Source organism: Armigeres subalbatus, chromosome 2, assembly GCF_024139115.2.
Source record: "Armigeres subalbatus isolate Guangzhou_Male chromosome 2, GZ_Asu_2, whole genome shotgun sequence".
Taxonomy (NCBI): domain Eukaryota; kingdom Metazoa; phylum Arthropoda; class Insecta; order Diptera; family Culicidae; genus Armigeres; species Armigeres subalbatus.
In genome coordinates, this window is record NC_085140.1 from 404,425,061 (window position 1) to 404,442,464 (window position 17,404).

The following is a 17,404-nucleotide window of genomic DNA, read 5'->3' on the forward strand; positions in this document are numbered from 1 at the left end:
CTCCTTGAAATGCCCCTTTTTGGCGTAGCATATTATTGTATGTACCCTGGATCTGTATTTCGTATGTCACATGGCGTTCATTAATTTTTTTTTGTTTCTAAATCCTTCTTCATAATTAAGTGATTACAATTACACCCGGTTCTTTTTTTTAAACGGGTGGATTTTAATTGATTACGACCTGTAGCGTTGATGAAACTATGAGTTAACCCCATGAAAGAATTCACAAAAAATCAACGAAAATTCAGGTGGTATTTAAAAAGCAGAGTAAAATCAGGTGAACCGGGAAATAAAACAATACAACCCGTGTAAAAAAATATTGGGTGTATAGGTAATCGAGGTTTGTAAATTTGGTTTTAGGATTAGATTTAATTTTATCATGTTATTTTTTTATCTCGTTTCAGAGAGCGAGTAACGGCGCTGTAGCCTAGGCATAAGAGCCAGGACATACAGGGGTTAGGCAAAATGATTGAGATAGGCAAAATTTGGCCCAAATTCAAATCCTTATAACTTTTTGAAAAATTGATGAAATTGGACAAAACCGGAAGCATTCGACGGCAAATTTAGTCCAGATTTAGGAACACGCACGGTCACGAATACTGGCCACCGGACACCGGAGATGTTCCGGATTTTCGGAGGCCATGTCAAAAACACATTTTTTCTGCAGCTCGTATTTTTGTGTGGTTTGAAGTTACATCGATAAACACTATATTCCTAGAAACTAGATCTTATTGAAAATTGAATGCGGGCTGTTGTGCTAAGATCCGTTGAAAAACATCCGAGATATGGCCATTTCAGTAAACCTGGTTCCGGATACTATGGTCAATTATGTATATCCTTCCAATCACGTATATATTATCCGGTACCATATCAATATTGGTATCAAACTTCAAGATTTTTCATGGAGATGCTTCAGGAAGCATATGCAGGACGATCAGTTGCCCTGACCACTCTGTAGTAGGTTCCAGGTGCCCCGGGGGAAGTGGCCAATTTGAAAAACGTTCAGAATCCTATCAATATGGGTATCAAACTTCAAGATTTTTCATGAAGATGCTTCAGGAAGCATATTCAGGATGATCAGTTGCTCTGACCACTCTGTAGTAGGTTCCAGGTGCCCCGGGGGAAGTGACCAATTTGAAAAACGTTCAGAACCCTATCAATATGGGTATCAAACTTCAAGATTTTTCATGGAGATGCCTCAGGAAACATATTCAGGACGATCAGTTGCTCTGACCACTCTGTAGTAGGTTCCAGGTGCCCCGGGGGAAGTGGCCAATTTGAAAAACATTCAGAACCCTATCAATATGGGTATCAAACTTCAAGATTTTTCATGGAGATGCTTCAGGAAGCATATTCAGAACGATCAGTTGCTCTGACCAGTCTGTAGTAGGTTCCAGGTGCCCCGGGGGAAGTGGCCAATTTAAAAAACGATCAGAACCCTATCAATATGGGTATCAAACTTCAAGATTTTTCATGGAGATGCTTCAGGAAGCATATTCAGGACGATCAGTTGCCCTGACCACTCTGTAGTAGGCTCCAGGTGCCCCGTGGGAAGTGGCCAATTTGAAAAACGTTCAGAACCCTATCAATATGGGTGTCAAACTTCAAGATTTTTCATGGAGATGCTTCAGGGAGCATATTCAGGACGATCAGTTGCCCTGACCACTCTGTAGTAGGTTCCAGGTGCCCCGGGGGAAGTGGCCAATTTAAAAACGATCAGAACCCTATCAATATGGGTATCAAACTTCAAGATTTTTCATAAAGATGCTTCAGGAAGCATATTCAGGATGATCAGTTACCCTGACCACTCTGTAGTAGGTTCCAGGTGCCTCGGGGGAAGTGGCCAATTTGAAAAACGTTCAGAACCCTATCAATATGGGTGTCAAACTTCAAGATTTTTCATGGAGATGCTTCAGAGAGCATATTCAGGACGATCAGTTGCCCTGACCACTCTGTAGTAGGTTCCAGGTGCCCCGGGGGAAGTGGCCAATTTGAAAAACGTTCAGAACCCTATCAATATGGGTGTCAAACTTCAAGATTTTTCATGAAGATGCTTCAGGGAGCATATTCAGGACGATCAGTTGCCCTGACCAGTCTGTAGTAGGTTCCAGGTGCCCCGGGGTAAGTGGCCAATTTGAAAAACGATCAGAACCCTATCAATATGGGTATCAAACTTCAAGATTTTTCATAAAGATGCTTCAGGAAGCATATTCAGGATGATCAGTTGCCCTGACCACTCTGTAGTAGGTTCCAGGTGCCTCGGGGGAAGTGGCCAATTTGAAAAACGATCAGAACCCTATCAATATGGGTGTCAAACTTCAAGATTTTTCATGGAGATGCTTCAGGAAGCATATTCAGGACGATCAGTTGCCCTGACCACTCTGTAGTAGGTTCCAGGTGCCCCGGGGGAAGTGGCCAATTTGAAAAACGTTCAGAACCCTATCAATATGGGTGTCAAACTTCAAGATTTTTCATGGAGATGCTTCAGAGAGCATATTCAGGACGATCAGTTGCCCTGACCACTCTGTAGTAGGCTCCAGGTGCCCCGGGAGAAGTGGCCAATTTGAAAAACGTTCAGAACCCTATCAATATGGGTATCAAACTTCAAGATTTTTCATAAAGATGCTTCAGGAAGCATATTCAGGATGATCAGTTGCCCTGACCACTCTGTAGTAGGTTCCAGGTGCCTCGGGGGAAGTGGCCAATTTGAAAAACGTTCAGAACTTTATCAATATGGGTATCAAACTTCAAGATTTTTCATGAATATGCTTCAGGAAGCATATTCAGGATGATCAGATGCTCTAACCACTCTGTAGTAGGTTCCAGGTGTCTTGGGGAAGGGACCAATTTTCAAAATGTTCGAAACCATATCAAATACTTAATACTCATTATCAAAGTTCAAGGTTTTTCATGGAGATGCTTATGGACTCTCCTGTCGAATAGATTTCGCCGCCGCACGAAGTTGACCATCTACAAAACGCTCGTTAGACTAGTCGGCCTCTATGGCCACGAAAGTTGGATGTTGCTGGCGAAGGACCAACGCGCCCTTGGAGTTTCCGAATGGAAGGTGTTGTGGACTATTTATGGTGGGGTGCAGATGGAAGCCAATGGAGGTGGTGGTGGAGGCCAATGAACCACGAGTTGTAACTGTTAGGAGAACTACCACACGGTACAATTTTGGCGGTTACGGTGGGCCGGGCATGTAGCCAGAATGTCGGACGACATAGTCTAATGAGCGTTTTGTAGATGGTCAACTTCGTGCTGCGGCGAACTCTATTCGACAGGAGAGTCCGAAAGCATCTCCATGAAAACCTTGACCTTTGATACTCATTTTGATGTGGTTTCGAACATTTTGCAAATTGGCCACTTCTCCAGGACACCTGGAACCTACTACAGAGTGGTCATGACAGCTGCTGGTTCTAAAATGCATTGAAAAGTATCACCTCGAAAAATCTTGAAGTTTGATACCCAAATTAATAAGGTTCTGAACGTTTTTCAAATTGGCCACTTCCCCCGGGGCACATGGAACCTACCACAGAGTGGTCAGGGCAACTGATCGTCATGAATATGCTTCCTGAAGCATCTTCATGAAAAATCTTGAAGTTTGATACCCATATTGATAGGGTTCTGAACGTTTTTCAAATTGGCCACTTCCCCCGAGGCACCTGGAACCTACCACAGAGCGGTCAGAGCAACTGATCGTCCTGAATATGCTTCCTGAAGCATCTCCATGAAAAATCTTGAAGTTTGATACCCATATTGATAGGGTTCTGAACGTTTTTCAAATTGGCCACTTCCCCCGAGGCACCTGGAACCTACCACAGAGCGGTCAGAGCAACTGATCGTCCTGAATATGCTTCCTGAAGCATCTCCATGAAAAATCTTGAAGTTTGATACCCATATTGATAGGGTTCTGAACGTTTTGCAAATTGGCCACTTCCCCCGGGGCACCTGGAACCTACTACAGAGTGGTCAGGGCAACTGATCGTCCTGAATATGCTCTCTGAAGCATCTCCATGAAAAATCTTGAAGTTTGACACCCATATTGATAGGATTCTGAACGTTTTTCAAATTGGCCACTTCCCCCGGGGCACCTGGAACCTACTACAGAGTGGTCAGGGCAACTGATCGTCCTGCATATGCTTCCTGAAGCATCTCCATGAAAAATCTTGAAGTTTGACACCCATATTGATAGGGTTCTGAACGTTTTTCAAATTGGCCACTTCCCACGGGGCACCTGGAACCTACTACAGAGTGGTCAGGGCAACTGATCGTCCTGAATATGCTTCCTGAAGCATCTCCATGAAAAATCTTGAAGTTTGATACCCATATTGATAGGGTTCTGATCGTTTTTCAAATTGGCCACTTCCCCCGGGGCACCTGGAACCTACTACAGACTGGTCAGAGCAACTGATCGTCCTGAATATGCTTCCTGAAACATCTCCAAGAAAAATCTTGAAGTTTGATACCCATATTGATAGGGTTCTGAACGTTTTTCAAATTGGCCACTTCCCCCGGGGCACCTGGAACCTACTACAGAGTGGTCAGAGCAACTGATCGTCCTGAATATGTTTCCTGAAGCATCTCCATGAAAAATCTTGAAGTTTGATACCCATATTGATAGGGTTCTGAACGTTTTTCAAATTGGTCACTTCCCCCGGGGCACCTGGAACCTACTACAGAGTGGTCAGAGCAACTGATCATCCTGAATATGCTTCCTGAAGCATCTTCATGAAAAATCTTGAAGTTTGATACCCATATTGATAGGATTCTGAACGTTTTTCAAATTGGCCACTTCCCCCGGGGCACCTGGAACCTACTACAGAGTGGTCAGGGCAACTGATCGTCCTGCATATGCTTCCTGAAGCATCTCCATGAAAAATCTTGAAGTTTGATACCAATATTGATATGGTACCGGATAATATATACGTGATTGGAAGGATATACATAATTGACCATAGTATCCGGAACCAGGTTTACTGAAATGGCCATATCTCGGATGTTTTTCAACGGATCTTAGCACAACAGCCCGCATTCAATTTTCAATAAGATCTAGTTTCTAGGAATATAGTGTTTATCGATGTAACTTCAAACCACACAAAAATACGAGCTGCAGAAAAAATGTGTTTTTGACATGGCCTCCGAAAATCCGGAACATCTCCGGTGTCCGATGGCCAGTATTCGTGATCGTGCATGTTCCTAAATCTTGACTAAATTTGCCGTCGAATGCTTCCGGTTTTGTCCAATTTCATCAATTTTTCAAAAAGTTATAAGGATTTGAATTTGGGCCAAATTTTGCCTATCTCAATCATTTTGCCTAACCCCTGTATAGAAGAAATACCTGTGTCCCAGCCCTGGAAGATCAGCAAGGAGTGACACTAATATTCTTAGCAATGTCACTTCCAATGTCATCTTTTCATATACTCCCCAAATGTGAAACGGTTGGTACGGCTGTCCCCGTTTCTTCCTTTTGTGAATTCAAAACACAACGTTGATCATGTTATTCATTACTGAATAATCTGATTGCCGATGAGTTATGAATTATCTCCCAATTCAAGCCTGCACGGTGGGCCTGGCCGTTTTAATATTTGTGTCATATTTATGATATGCTGCTAATATTAATGCTGACAAGAAAATGCTCGGAATTACAACCGACATTTCCAGGAGGCTTTTCAATACAGGCTGTGCATGTGCTAAGACAAGACAAAACAAGATAAGACACCCGGAACCCGTTATAAATTAACCAGATAGTCTTACAGTTCTCAAAATGTATTTTTAATAAAGATATATTCATTGTCTTTGGAAAACATGAATTTTGACACCCATATATGCATGGTTCCAGATGGTGCCAAAACCGGAAGGCCCTCCTGGAAGGCCCTTGGAACCTGCTATATGGGTGGCAGTGAACACTATCATTCTGTAAATGTTTCTGTAATCATTGTCTCGCAAAGCCATGAAGTTAGATACTCATTAGAGTGGGGCGTCATGGTCCTTTTTTCAAATCAATGGTTTTTCGAAGCCATTCTGGGTCCTGAACAACTGTGTAGAATTTGGGACCGATTGGTTGCTTCCTCACTTTCCGCATCGCGTTTGAAGTTTGTATGGAAATTAGTATGGGAGAACGTATATTTTTGTATTTCTACTACTATAGGTTTCAGTTCATTGTGAACCAAGTGGCATATTGCGTTAAAGTATAACCCAAAGGATGCCGAAAAACTTTGCTGAAGAAGGCACGCTGCTGGAACGTCCACGTAAAAAGTTATAACGCTTCGAAGATTGAGTGTTCAAACCATATGTAAAAAATCGTTTATTCTGCCAGCACTGTCGAACTACGTAGACCAATAATTTAACTGAGTGTTAATTCAAAATAAATGATCTTATAGGGCTTTGGAGCCAATGGGAGCTATCCGGAATCATTTCACAAAGAAAAAAATCCGATAAGAAGAAAGATGGGTTTTGCCCTTCGATAACCCTAGGTCGTCCGGCAGTGCTGACAGAAACATTGATTTCTTGCATATGGTTTGAACAATCAATTTTCGAAACGTAATAACATTTTTTGTAGACCTTCCAGCTACGTACCTTCTTCGGCAAAGTCTTTCGGCATCTTCCAGACTATATGCTACCGTATTGAGTAGCGTGATTGATGATAAATTGAAGCCGCTAATAGCAAAAATGTAAAAAAAAAAAAGTACGTTTTCCCATACTAATCTCCATGTAAATTTAAAGCGCGATGCGGCATGCAAGTTCGCAACCAATCGAGTCCATTATTTTCACAGTTGATTGGGGTCCCAAAACGATTCAGAAAAACCTTGATTTCACTTGATCGGACGAAGTTTGCGTTTTTCCATACAACTGCGCCCCACTCTAATACTCATATTTGCATTATTCTAATCTATTATCATTTCATCATGTTCCAGGAACCGTTTTTACGGAAATGGCCATATCTCTGCGTAGTTTTGATGGATTCTCGATCTACAGCCACCGTTGGTCTGCATATTAGTTCTAGTTTTTTGGAGAAAGCATTAAACAGTATAAAAAAAAAAGTCACATAAAATGACAAGCAATGGAAAAAATGTATTTTGAACATAACCTCGGAAAACCCGGAACATCTCCGGTGGCCAAGAACCAATTTCAGGTTTTGTTAAGGGACAGTATACTAGAAGAGTGTCCGCTTCTGATGGTCCTGGTTTTATCAAAATCGGATTATTCTACGCGAAGTTATGTTGATTTGAATTTTGACATAATTTTACCTATCTCAACCTTTTTGTCTAACCCCTGTATTAGTTGAACTTACTTAGTTGAGACTATAAAATCGTTTAGATGGAGTAAAATCAAAGAGCAGAATTTTTTGCCCTGAGTGTAGGACAACACTGCTGAAGGGAACTGGCCCAAACCCCTGGCTGCTCTACTCATGATCGCATATTTGTAACATTTGCATTTTGGTTGATTTTGTAAATCGTTTGTCAATCCTTCCCACAAAATCATTAATTTCCAGCTTACCACAGATAAGCAAGATAGTAAAGCTTATTTTACTGTTGTGGGATTAGATGCAGTAAATTGAGCTTTCTGAGCTTTTTACAAAATGAGCAAAAATGCGAGTGTTACAAATATACGATCATGGGCAGTGCTGGGCTAGCCACGACAGCCGTCTAGGGTCGATAGTGCAGCTAATAACGGTTGGCTAGAGGCTGAACAATGGTGTGGACGGACGGCCGAACCAAAAAGTGGCTGACATGCGGCAGGGGGATAATAAGCTGGTTTCACGATGCAAAAAGGTTGTCAGTCGGAGGTCCGACAGTTACGCGGCTGATGGACAGTCGGACGAAGATGCCACCGAAAAGCAGCTAGGCAACAATTCAGTAGGCCAGAGTTTGAATGATGAGGTGGCTGACGGGAACTCTAATGGAGAAACGGGTAGCAAGTGGTCGATCGTTAAAGCTAACGGCGGAAAGCTGATTATCCAGCCGGCGAGTGGCGGAATACCCAGGTAACCGTAAGCATTAAAATAAGCCGTACGTGCGACTAAAATGCTATCACATAGCTAACAAACTTTATACTGGCTCTTTTATAGCCCTATATAGCCGAAAAGGCGAAATAAAGTGCTAGTGGTTACCTGGGTATAGTGGCACCAGCGAGAGGCCGAGCACGAAGGCAGTTTACGAATTGCTATAGAACTTTAGATCGAGCGGCTATGCGATGGGGTGTTCGACCAATGAGGCGGGTCGATCGGTCCGCCTCGAATGGCGTCCTTATTGCGGGGTATCTTTTGCACCAACTCGCGTTGCTCTTAATTAAAACTCTGGCACGTGTAATATTAACAGAAAAGAAAACCAACTCTTTTCTTTGAAGCCACAACGCTGACTCCAGTCATTTTCTTCGGTGCTATCCCTCCCGTATTCTGCTAGGGCACTCATTTTCCTAAAGAAAATAAGCGTCCAATATTTCCGCCTTTCCCTCTTGTTATAGAATCGCTCCCTGGTTAGTTTAGCTCATTCTGTGGCTTGCGTTTGAAATCACCGTTTGAAAAACTTTTCGAAGTACAATGCGACTCTAAATCTTTACGCTCAAGTTAACAAAACTAATATACGAAGGATACTTGCGCTTTGAGTTGTTGGTTGCTGGAATAAGGAATAAGGTGGCCTCAATAACTCTGAATTGTTGGTTGTTGGAATTTGGATGACCGACGTTCCTTGAAAATCGTCAGTTCGGTGGGGCCGAATCGTTCATTCGCCGGATCAGGATCGTTAGTATGCATGGAGCGGCAAAGTTTTCAAGCTCCAATGGCTCAGAAGTAGACGATCGATCGACGTAGGGCGGACGATTGGTAATTCCAATTTGTTTAAATTCAAAATCAGTGCACATGGCACTCAAAAAGTTTATTATTTAATTTTGTATGCGACTAGCACTTCAAGTCGTGTAGCAATGTGTGGCACGACGACCTAATTCCCAAGTAACGCCAGCACAATTTTCCCACTGACTTCCTTGGTAAAAAATATTTCGGACTACTCTGAGAGCCGACAATGATTTTGAATCTTTCGCAGCGAAAACGTATAGCTAATAAAGTTCATCGTCTGGCAAATCACGACACTATTGATTGCAATGCCCTTAATCAGCACCAAATAAGAGCACAAAATTTTGAACAAGATATATTCGGAAATTTGGCACGGAAAATGCTGGGTAAAGCGTACCATTGGTACTTCGTGTACCTGTAGGAATAAAATAGACCCCATCTTGCGGTCCTTAGCCTCCTACCCAGCAACTCCTATCCTTATCTTCTCGTGGCGCTGGCCGGGATACGAGCAACTTAAGGGAACGAGTAACCAACCGGGTAACAATGGTTGTATGCTGACAGGGAAGAGGGGTTTGCTCCTCCTTTGGAGGTGCAAATCCTACTGAGCGTCTGTTCTCCATGTTAGGAGCGGCTCACAACAGCGTCAGTTCTTCATGTTAAGGGCGGCTGATCGTCGTTCGAGTGCCAGCGAGGGACTTTAAGTGAAAATGTGCACCTTGGTCCACCGGAAATAAGGAGGAATGGTGCTCAGGAAATTTAGGGGGTTTTGTGTCAGGCTCTGCAAGCCAGCCTTTATAAAAACTCACGCAATAAACAATCAACAAGAGAGTACGGACCAGAACTACAGGCGAAGACCACTGCAACGAAAAGGGACTAGCGATTGGAAACTCGGTTCGTGCAACTGCAAATCTCTCAACCTCATCGGGAGCACATGCATACTCGCCGGCGTGCTCAAGGACCGTAGATTCGGGTTGTTGGATTGTTGGAAGGGATCAATGGTGCGAACGTTTAGAGGTAATCATACCATCTACCAGAGCAGCGGCAACACACTCGAGCTGGTAACAGCTTTCATAGTGTTGGGCGATATGCAAAGGCGCGTGATCGGGTGGTGGCCGATCAATGAAAGAATGTGCAGTTTGAAGATCAAAGGATGGTTCTGCATACGCGCAGCATCTCGAGGCAGCGTTACCGGAAGAGAGTGAGCTCGATCAGGCCCCTCTTGAGGACTACAGGAATACAGTGAAAGCTGCCATTAACGACTCAGCTGAGAGCAACCTTGGGTATATGGGATCCCAGCCAACACAAAATCGCATATGCTGGCGAATAAGTGTACAAGGTGGAGGCGATATAGGCGCATTCCTGCATTTGACTGCGTGCAAAATGCACGTATATTCCATCCATCCCTAAACATTGTAAACTAACCTCGAGTCACCACGAGTACGCTGGCTCCTTCCCCTCTCTTATTAACTGTATAATAAAATGATATTGATTGTATATATCACAAAGAACCATGGCTCCGTAAAGTGTTATACACGCCTGAGCCTACCAAATAAACGAACTTGGAAAAAAAAATGCACGTATATGGCATCCACTTTGTACACTTATTCGCTAAGATATACGATCTTGTGTTTGCTGGGATGAAATCGATGAAAGGATTGGTTCGACGAAGAATGCAGACAGATTTTGGAGAGAAGGGACGCAGCGCAGTCGGTCGTGCTGCAACAAAAGACCCGGCAGAACATGAAACGCAACAGACGGAAACGGAGACAACAAACCCGCCATCTTCAGGAAAAGGAACGCCGCCTGGAAGAAGCGCACCCTAGCAGCACACATGTTTCTAATAGGTTACTGCAACTGTTATGCGACCAGATCTGGTCACAAACAAGTTGCTGCAGCCATTTCTGTCTGACTTGTGTTGCTCGGGCAGTGCGATGAGATGGAACAACTGCGCCATTTTCAAGAAAAACGCAAGTTCTATCAGAAGCTCAACGTATCAATGCTTCGTGCCGCAGGGTTAAGGATGGGAGTATCATAACGGACGAACGTGAGATGATCGAAAGGTGGAAGCAGCACTACGAGGCACTACCATCACATGAAAATATTAAAATAGAATGCCAAAGAGTCCAGCATTATTACTATTAGTTGTAGTAGATCTGCTGCTTATATGCTAACACGAAGACATTTAGAAACGGCACGCAATGAAATAGATTGAAAAACTTATTTTGAACTTAAGAAAATTATTTTGAACTTTTTAGTGGAATGTTTTCACCTGTCATAAGACGAGTTTATACAATCCCATTGAATTCCACCACTTAATTGTATCTTGACAGATACGTATTTCGACCTCAAAAGTAAGGCCGTCTTCAGTGTCTCGTACTAAGTCGAGTCAAGTACGAGACACTGAAGACGGCCTTACTTTTGAGGTCGAAATACGTATCTGTCAAGATACAATTACGTGGTGGAATTCAATGGGATTGTATAAACTCGTCTTATGACAGGTTATTTTGAACAGTTATTGAAACTTCCGAACATATTACTCATGGTAAGTAATCTTAAAACATGAGAGCAGCAGAAAATTGTGCAGGTTAGGACTAATGTGCTCAACGACGCAGCTTGAATTACTTGTAACCCATTTTAATCAAAACTTGTCCAATTTCACGACTTCCTGAAAATGCTAATGACACCAAACCGGGCTTTAAATCTCCGACAACGACTGACACGAGTTAGGCAATTATAGACTCCAAAACACAAAAGGTAGAGTGTTTCATTTTTTTCCTCTACCCCCATCAAAAGAACGACTCCCAAGAGGGCAGCCGCCACCAGTCAGTAGTGGAACGGTGGACGATCGGCCGGTCGGGTGTGTGAAGATGCTAATGAAATTCAGGCGCATGGTTTTCCTCGACGAGAATGGCCCTCTCTAGGGGTTATCGTCGTGAGGCTGAGCTGTAAAGGATGACGATAATGGTACTTTACGCCGCTGGATACGCGATGGGAGCGAATACGATGAAGAAAAAAAGAGGAGCAACCTAAGAAGAACGGGGAAAAACAGGTTCAAGCGCCATATCCCCTGGGGCACTCGATTCAAGATGAGCGCTGAGCTCTTAACCCGTTCATCGTTGTCGGTTTCCAGGCGGCAGCGAAATAAACTTTCATAGAGAACTAAAAATAATTAACATTGAACTAATGCTGAATTCAATTAATTTGGTGCACTTTTCAAGCATATTGTGTAAATTAAAATGTATATTAATCAGGTTTACTGTTAAATAATTCTTAGCTTTGAATGATCGTACAAATTTGTTCTTCCAGCACGTGAACATTCCTTAGTCAAAAATGACACCTCGATGAGGCTGTGCAAGAGGGTCGTTTTGATGTGCCGCACAAAATATAACATCGATCTTGCTTTGATGCAAATTTTGCATTTCTATGCTTCAGTTGCGCGTATTCGCTTGAAATTAGTTATCAAAAATGTATAAGAATATCCAGTGATTAAACATGCACAAATTTTTTATTTGTTTTTGCAGGAATGGTTCTTTCAAAATTGCTTTCGCCATTTTAACTTTTTTTAAAGAAAATTTCCCATTATCCACGATGCGTTCCCATTTTAGTTGTTATGGGACGGATATCCTTCACCTTCCCAAGACAACCGTCTGTACAAAAACGGATGATGCTTTTTTTTGCTCTCTCCTATGGAAGAACATTCTGCTCATCTTTTCAAGAAATGGAAAACTCTCCGGTGCCCGAGGACATGATGGTTCCCAAGGGTCGTTGTTGAGAGTGAGAAATCGTTGACATTATTACTTTTCCTGGCCTATCTAGCCGACGGCCCCTTCTGTTGCAGGTTCCAACTTGAGAATATTAATTTGCACTGAAGGTGATGTATATTTAATATAGCGGGAGCGAACGGATGGACTTTTTCTCGCCATCGGACGGAAGGCTCTTGTAAAGGAAAACTGATTTTTCCTACCATTCTCAAGTGTCATCAATAAAGGGGAACCACCTTCGGACGCTAATGATTTCCATAGACCATCGATGCTGATCATCGTATCCAAAAGAAAACTTTCTTGGACCTACCTGAGTTGGGTTGCTGGTTGCTGTTCGGCCGAGCCGAGGGTGCACCATCGCGAGCTTCCACTTCCAAGGCGTAGGCTCCCTGTTTCTCGCGATCGAACACTACCTTGGTGAAAATCTCGCCGCTCTGCAGATTAATCTCGAAGAAGTCTTTGCCTTCGTTCCGGGGTGAGTCCACTATGTAGTAGTACACCTGTAATTGAGTCAGGAAAGAAAATCAAGCAATTAGCCAAAGAGCTGTGCGAATCCCGGAGCGCTTAATTTAGTGTAATTCCATTATTATTCAGGTCGCTTTATAACCTTTCGCTGCATCCACAGTCAGAGCGGTTAGGGAGAAAATTTACAACCATGCATTTTATTCTGGGCGATGGCGTTGGCAGTAATTTAAACTTTTGCATGGTTGAAATAATTTCACCGAGGGTTCATCATTGTATCACAGAATGAAATAAGTGAGATTTAAATGTACATATATTGCAATTAGTGGCTCAACTCATTTCATCTCCTTTTATCAATATGATGTAATCAGTTGGCAAGCTGATAGCATAATATTTAATTACGGTGCCCGATACCAAGAAATTTCATTTCGACGGTTTATTATGTCACGGTTGAACTCTCAGTAAATCGAAAATTCCCTTGGGTGTGCAATTTCAAACTGAAAATTGAGGCCTTACACGAGCAAAAAACGCAATATCATAAACTCATTTTGCGGTACTGACGCTTACATCTTTGTTTTGTAATTGTTACATTTGTACAACTAACAACAGTTAAAAAAAAACAAGGAAAATTATATTTGAATTGACGCGTCGAATATTTGTATAACTAAACCAGTACAGAAATTTATCAGTTTCAATGAGAGATGTCACGCGATGTTTACTTATAACGATCATGACCTTTTGCAATACTAAACTAGAAAAAAAACCAGTGGGCGAAAAATGCCTCATTACGAATTCCAGATTCAGGCGAGCTTTGCTCGTATTAAGCATTTTTATAAACTTTTCGTGGTAACCAAACATAAATCGAAAAGGATGAGAAAATTTGTTTTCAATGCCTCTGAACGAGTTTTGTGGTGGTAGTATGAAAAAAGTAAAATGTAAGAATACATTTTTTTTTTTGCGCTGGAATTACTTCTGACTACTTACGGGATCAACTGATGGTGGAGTAAGCTTTGCAGAGCATTAAAATTAATCATTCACAAAAAAAGTGTAAAGAGGGGAAGGTGAAGGGTTCAAGTTTTTCAAATTTTGCATAATGTAATTTTTTAGCAGCCCCTTGTAGAAGGATAGTCAAGTCGACTCAAGTACGAGACACTGAAGACGACCTTACTGTTGAGGTCGAAATACGTATCTGTCAAGGTACAATTAAGTGGTGGAATTAAATGGGAAGGTACAAACTCATCTTATGACAAGTGAATAATTTTAGATCAAATGTCTTTTCTTCATGCTAAACATTTGGTGGAAGTTTATTATGCTTTGTATTGTCATCTCATGGGGCCCTCCTTATTCGTGCGGTAAGACGCGCGACTACAAAACAAGACCATGCTGAGGGTGGCTGGGTTAGATTCCTGGTGCCGGTCTAGGCAATTTTCGGATTGGAAATAGTCTCGACTTCCCTCGGCTTCCTAATGAAAATTTCTTTGAAGCAAGAACCTACTGAACAAACCGACTTACTCGAGAAAATGTATTTCTCATTACGAAATATTTTTTTTAGAATTATCGCAATTGTGTCCATTCAAGAGGCTCGAAAGCCTCCTTTCAAGAGGCTCGGAAGCCTCCAAGAGGCTTTGAAACCTCATTTCAAGAGGCTCCGAAGCCTCCTTTCAAGAGGCTCGGAAGCCTCCTTTCAAGAGGCTCGAAAGCCTCCTTTCAAGAGGCTCGGAAGCCTCCAAGAGGCTTTGAAACCTCCTTTCAAGAGGCTCGGAAGCCTCCTTTCAAGAGACTCGGAAGCCTCCTTTCAAGAGACTCGGAAGCCTCCTTTCAAGAGACTCGGAAGCCTCCTTCCAAGAGGCTCGGAAGCCTCCTTTCAAGAGGCTCGGAAGCCTCCTTTCAAGAGGCTCGGAAGCCTCCTTTCAAGAGGCCTCAGGCCTCCTTTCAAGAGGCCTCAGAGCCTCCTTTCAAGAGGCTCAAGCCTCCTTTCAAGAGGCTCAGAGCCTCCTTTCAAGAGGCTCAGAAGCCTCCTTCAAGAGGCTCAGAGCCTCCTTTCAAGAGGCCTGGAAGCCTCCTTCAAGAGGCCTCAGAAGCCTCCTTTCAAGAGGCTCAAGCCTCCTTTCAAGAGGCCTGGAAGCCTCCTTTCAAGAGGCTCAAGCCTCCTTTCAAGAGGCTCAGAAGCCTCCTTTCAAGAGGCTCAGAAGCCTCCTTTCAAGAGGCTCGGAGAGCCTCCTTTCAAGAGGCTCAGAGCCTCCTTTCAAGAGGCTCAGGCCTCCTTTCAAGAGGCTAGGAAGCCTCCTTTCAAGAGGCTAGGAAGCCTCTTTTCAAGAGGCTCGGAAGCCTCCTTTCAAGAGGCCTCAAGCCTCCTTTCAAGAGGCTCGGAAGCCTACTTTCAAGAGGCTCGAAAGCCTCCTTTTAAGAGGCTCGGAAGCCTCCTTTCAAGAGGCTCGGAAGCCTCCTTCCAAGAGGCTCGGAAGCATCCTTTAAGAAGCTCGGAAGCCCCCTTCCAAGAGGCTGGAAAACCTCCTTTCAAAAGGCTCGAAAGTCTTCTTTCAAGAGGATCCGAAGCCTTCTTTCAAAAGGCTCCGAAGTCTTCTTTCAAGAGGCTCCGAAGCCTCCTTTCAAGAGGCTCGGAAGCCTCCTTCCAAGAGGCTCGGAAGCATCCTTATAAGAGGTTCGGAAGCCCCCTTCCAAGAGGCTCGGAAGCCCCCTTCCAAGAGGCTCGGAAGCCTCCTTCCAAGAGGCTCGGAAGCCTCCTTCCAAGAGGCCCGGAAGCATCCTTCCGAAAGGCTCGGAAGTATACTTCTAAGAGGCTCGGAAGCCTCCTTCCAAGAGGCTCGGAAGCCTCCTTCCAAGAGGCTCGGAAGCCTCCTTCCAAGTGGCTCGGAAGCCTCCTTCCAAGAGGCTCGGAAGCCTCCTTCCAAGAGGCTCGAAAACCTCCTTTATAGAGACCTTGAAGCTTCCATTCAAGAGGCTCGTAAGCTCCTTTCATGAGGTTCGGAAGCTCCTTTCAAGAGGCTCTGAGCCTAATTTTATGAGGCTCGGAAGCCTCCTTTCAAGAGGCTCGGAAGCCTCCTTTCAAGAGGCTCGGAAGCCTCCTTCCAAGAGGCTCAGACGCCTACTTTCAAGAGGCTCAGACACCTCCTTCCAAGAGGCTCAGACGCCTCCTTTCAAAGGCTCAGACGCCTCCTTTCAAGAGGCTCAGACGCCTCCTTTCAAGAGGCTCAGACGCCTCCTTTCAAGAGGCTCAGACGCCTCCTTTCAAGAGGCTCAGACGCCTCCTTTCAAGAGGCTCAGACGCCTCCTTTCAAGAGGCTCAGACGCCTCCTTTCAAGAGGCCTCAGACGCCTCCTTTCAAGAGGCCTCAGACGCCTCCTTTCAAGAGGCTCAGACGCCTCCTTTCAAGAGGCTCAGACGCCTCCTTTCAAGAGGCTCAGACGCCTCCTTTCAAGAGGCCTCGAAGCCTCCTTTCAAGAGGCCTGAAGCCTCCTTTCAAGAGGCCTCAGAAGCCTCCTTTCAAAAAGCCTCAGAAGCCTCCTTTCAAGAGCCTCAGAAGCCTCCTTCCAAGAGGCCTCAGAAGCCTCCTTCCAAGAGGCCTGGAAGCCTCCTTCCAAGAGGCTCAGAAGCCTCCTTTCAAGAGGCTCAAGCCTCCTCCAAGAGGCCTCAAGCCTCCTTCCAAGAGGCCTGGAAGCCTCCTTTCAAGAGGCCTCAAGCTTCCTTTCAAGAGGCCTGAAAGCCTCCTTTCACGAGGCCTCAAGCCTCCCTTCAAGAGGCCTCGAAAGTCTCCTTTCAAGAGGCTCAGCCTCCTTTCAAGAGGCCTGAAAGCCACCTTCAAGAGGCCTGAAAGCCTCCTTTCAAAAGGATCGAAAGGCTCCTTTCAAGAGGCCTGAAAGCCTCCTTTTAAGAGGCCTCAAGCCTCCTTTCAAGAGGCCTCAAGCCTCCTTTCAAGAGGCTCAGGAAGCCTCCTTTCAAGAGGCTCAGAAGCCTCCTTTCAAGAGGCTCAAGCCTCCTTTCAAGAGGCCTCAGAGCCTCCTTTCAAGAGGCTCAGAAGCCTCCTTTCAAGAGGCTCAGAGCCTTCTTTCAAGAAGCTCAAGCCTCCTTTCAAGAGGCCTCAGCAGCCTCCTTTCAAGAAGTCTGTAGCCTCCTTTCAAGAGGCTCAGGAAGCATTCGTTCAAGAAGCCTGGAAGCCTCCTTTCAAGAGGCCTCAGGCCTCCTTTCAAGAGGCTCAGCCTCCTTCAAGAGGCTCTGAAGCCTCCTTTCAAGAGGCCTGGAAGCCTCCTTTCAAGAGGCCTCAGAAGCCTCCTTTCAAGAGGCTCAGGCCTCCTTTCAAGAGGCCTGGAAGCCTCCTTTCAAGAGGTCTGGAAGCCTCCTTTCAAGAGGCCTGGAAGCCTCCTTTCAAGAGGCC

General features: G+C 44.3%; 1 protein-coding gene across 1 annotated transcript in view; it reads right to left on the reverse strand.

The window, feature by feature from the left end:
* Nucleotides 1-12,910: 12,910 nt before the first annotated feature.
* Nucleotides 12,911-17,404, reverse strand: part of LOC134213333 (neural-cadherin-like) — a 242,853-nt gene continuing 238,359 nt past the window's right edge. The window contains 1 exon segment of the mRNA XM_062692317.1: nt 12,911-13,049. The gene's annotated coding sequence lies outside the window, so the exon portion shown is untranslated.